Below are 4,463 nucleotides of genomic sequence, written 5' to 3' on the forward strand. Positions count from 1 at the left end.
GCAGAAGCATCTTGTTAGGAGGAGGGATAAAGCCTTTGTTGTGTTCTACAGCAGCAACTTGCTCATTTTATAGCTGACAGACAGAAAGCCCTTCAGGTTGCTCTCTGCTTCTTGGGCCTTTTCAATACTCTTTTGGAGTATTCAATGTGTTTTTTGGATTAATCTCTAAGCATTTTGGAGAAGGACCTAAGTGTTTCATCTTTCATAGCATATCCTTTCAGGTGTTGTTTATGGTGGCTGAATAATGGAGATTAGTCTCCAGACCATGAGCATCCAAGACTCAGGTTTAGGAAAAGCAGAGAAGAGTACCTGACCACAGTGGTCTCAGCTATCCACCAGGCAATCACATTAGTGTATGTACAAGAGAATACATTTCCTCTTCACCAGAGCAGTCAGGGAAAGAGAGAGAGCCTAGGTATGTTCTCTCCATAAATTTTGGTCTGTGATGTCCAAAACTAATAAGATGAAAGTTGAGAGGCCATAGTCTTCCTCTGGTCATTATTGACAATATCAAGTCTGCCAATATGCTTGTATGAGTTGCTCACTGATCAAAGGTGCCCAGAAATAGGGGCAAGTGAGAGTTGAAATCTAGCCTTCTTCCTGCTTACTCCCTTTACGTTTGTAAAGGGTTGTATTAAATTGGTAGAAGGAGTAGTAGCTTTTTATTTTCACAGAGATGCTTTATGGTTTATTTGAAACCCTGAAACATAGTGAAAAGGTTTAGATTTAAGACAATCAAACTTAGCTGTCTATCAGGTGTCTGCATGCTCTTTACTTCAAAACAGTATTTGGAAGGTGGGAATGATTACAGTCTAGCATTTGAAGTGGTCACCCTGTAGTGAGGGTGACTTTCCTAGATACTCATATTATTCTTCTAATCATTTCTGGAAGCAGCACACACAATTATAAGACAGTTGTAAGATGTGTAGCTCAGTTAGGAATTCAATGTGTGGCTTTTCTGTATATGGAAGCCTTCAATTCCATAGAGCTTCCCTAGTAAGATGACTCTGATGGATAATGTCTTGATCTCTAATTATTTCTTAAAAAAATAATCAAACTTTTTTCTTGAATGAATATGAAGTAATTGGGACCCAGCTAGACTCCTTGATCTCTTGGCATCAACTTGCTGCATTTGCGCCTTTTTTTAGGTTCTTTTTACCTTGTCTCTTAATCTTCCCTGTTATGTTGCCTTTCATGAGCTGACATTGGCAAATCATAGAAAGCAGTCAATCAATAGATGTAGCATAAAATTAAAAATAACAACAAACTGAATCATGAAGTAAAGATCAAGATTGGGTTTGTATTAGGTGACAAATTGGGGTCCAAAGATAGAGACCAGGATTTAACACACATGATCAAATTTGCAATAATAGTAACCAGATGATAAGAACACAGTTGATCAGGAAAAGTCAGAAATGCAAAGGAGCAGAGTCAGGTTTGCAAATGAGTGTCAAAAGTACCAGGCTTCCCCATTTCATGAAAGAGAGGAGAAATAGAAGTTCAGTCTCATAGATCAGAGCAGGGTAGAGCTGGAGAGATGGATCATAGGCAGAAAGAATATGCTGCAGGTGGCCTCTTCCTGTGACCTTGATGTCCACATTTGCCTGGAAACCCGTTTCCTGCTGTCCTGGTTGAGTGCAACGGGTATGCAGGTTTACAAAGCATTAGCTAATGTCATGACAAACCCATCAAACTGGATTCTGAAAGTTTAACGTACTGGAAAATGACCTTAGTATTAGTGATGTTTTTGATATTATGAAGATTTCACGGACACTCAACATGGACTTTCTGGGGAGGTCAGTGTGGGTACAGTCTGGTCCAGGTGGCTTAAGGGAAGCATAGAAAGTGAGCTGAGCCTTTCCAGCTTTTAGACAGGTGGGTCTGGGCAAGAGTTCACGGTGGGTTTGGATACTGTGAAGTTTGAATTGTTCTCAGACACCAAAAAACATGAAATACACACTGAATTTCTGCTCTTTGTTGTTCAGATGTGGAAAGACAGGGAAGAGCTTAGGGGTTTAAAAGCTGTCAATGGCTAAACATCAAAAATGGAGCCAGCCTCTTAATTATAGGAGAATACATATCAAAGTAGTCATATGGTCATACATTTTTGTAATGTACTGTGCTGTGATTAGTCACTCAGTTGTGTCCAACTCTTTGCAACCCCATGGACTGTAGCCCACCGTCCTCCATTCCATGGAGAGGCTCCTTTCTCTATGGAATTCTCCAGGCAAGAATCCTGGAGTGAGTAACCATTCCCTTCTCCGGGAATCTCCCCCACCCAGGGATAGAACCTATGTCTCCCGCATTGCTGGCAGATTCTTTACTGTCTGAGCGACCAGGGAAGTCCTTTTTTTTTTTTCTTGCAATATTTACAGTAATAAAATATTTAACCATGAAAGACTAAGACTAATGTCTTTTTCCTCTTCAATTCTTCTTCTGTCTCACTTCCTTTTGTTCCTGGTAGCACTGGAGAGGGTGTTGCAAGCCTTTTGGAGAATGTGTTATGGGGAACTTGAGAGGGGGGATATATTTAATTTGGACATAATAGGATATATTTATGTGGGTCACAGTCACTTTTAGGTATAGTTAAGTTATTACTAGGCTCCTTGTTGTAAAAGCAGCTTCTGGAAATAATTATGTTACTTTGCTTTGTGATATGAATGTGTCGGGCCAAATGTCATGTCAGTGTAAAAACATTTCTTAGAGCAACTAACCCCAAAAGAAAAGTGGAAAGAGGAAGAGAAACACATTTTGAAAGGTACAGAGACTGTGAAAAATTTTTTACTCATCAGATCCAGGAAATTGTAAAGATATAATTTATTTCTCATTAACACCTAGTCAAAATGGAAACTCCTGCCTTAGTTATTGTTGTTTAGTTGATAAGTCATGTCTGACTCTTTTGTGACTCCATGGACTATTTATCATCTATTCTACATCTATCTCAAGAATATCATGGAATATAATATTCATATTTTCTGTTTTCATAGTGCATGAACCAAGCTATTCTGACTCTTTTGAAATCCCATGGACTATAGCCCTCCAGGATTCTCTGTCTATGGGATTTCCCAGGCAAGAATACTGCAGTGGGCTGCCATTTCCTTCTCCAGGGAATCTTCCTGATCTGGGGATTGAATCTGCATCTCCTACACTGGCAGGAGAATTCTCTACCACCGAGTCACTTGGGAGGCCCTGATTTAAACAGTGAGTACATCTTTGTTTTGAGCCACATATTTTATGTGTATCCAGGAAATGTTAGTATTGTCAAAAATATTATAAAACTTGTAATATATTACTATAATTGAGGACATTAACAATAAACTGCATGATTTCAAAAAATATTTAAGATAAGTCACTTTTATAAGAAAACTTTCATTACTTTGAACTCTTACAGCTCACATATGAAGGAAACTTGGCAAAATTTCCCAATATTTGGCAATGATTTAAAAAACTTACATGCTATTGCCAACAATGAGTTGTAACACTTAAATGAAATTTCTAAACTATCAATAATAAAAATATATTTCAATCATTCATGCTTCCCAGATGCTGCAAGTGGTAAAAAATCTGCCTGCCAATGCAGAAGACACAAGAGATGGAGGTTCAATCCCTGAGGGGGGAAGCTCCCCTGGAGATGGAAATGGCAACCCACTCCAGTATTTTTTGCCTGGAAAATTCTATGGATAGAGGAGTCTGGCAGCCTACAGTACATGGGGTTGCAGAGTTGGATACAATTGAGCACACACATACATGCTAATGGGAAGCTGAATTATTATTTTTTGTTTCTTACAGAAAATGACAATTTCTGTAAGAAACATCTCATTAAGTCATGTCATTTGAAGTGGTAATCAAAGACTATAAAAAATGCAACTTACTAAGAATATAGACATTTTTTAGGTGGTTGATTATTAAGATTTTTTGGGGGGAGATTGTGTTAGTTTTTAAAAGTTTATAATTTGTTGAGATTTCTTACATTTTTCTAAGTAAGCATTCACTCTTATTTGTACATGATTTAGAATTTATAATTTTGTATTCTTTTCCTTAAGAGGACCACCCAAATGGTATAAGATTCCAGTCCCACAAAACTTGGATGTGCCCCATTAGTAACAGTATTGGAAACTGACGTCAGTCATCCTTTACTATCTCATTAAGGGTAGACTACCCTTAATGTAACCAAGTGCTAAAGATTTATAAGTATGACTACTACTATCGTTATCTTTCAGTCCAATTCAGTTCAGTCACTCAGTCGTGCCCAATTCTTTGTGACCCTGTGGACTGCAGCACACCAGGCTTCCCTATCCATCACCAACTCCCAGAGCCTACTGAACTCTCATCCATTGAGTCGGATGCCATCCAACCATCTCATCCTCTGTCGTCCCCTTCTTCTCCCACCTTCAATCTTTCCCAACATCAGGGTCTTTCCAAATGAGTCAGTTCTTCCCATTAGATGGCCAAAGTACTGGAGT

This window comes from Odocoileus virginianus, chromosome 29 (genome assembly GCF_023699985.2).
Source record: "Odocoileus virginianus isolate 20LAN1187 ecotype Illinois chromosome 29, Ovbor_1.2, whole genome shotgun sequence".
In the NCBI taxonomy this organism is placed as follows: domain Eukaryota; kingdom Metazoa; phylum Chordata; class Mammalia; order Artiodactyla; family Cervidae; genus Odocoileus; species Odocoileus virginianus.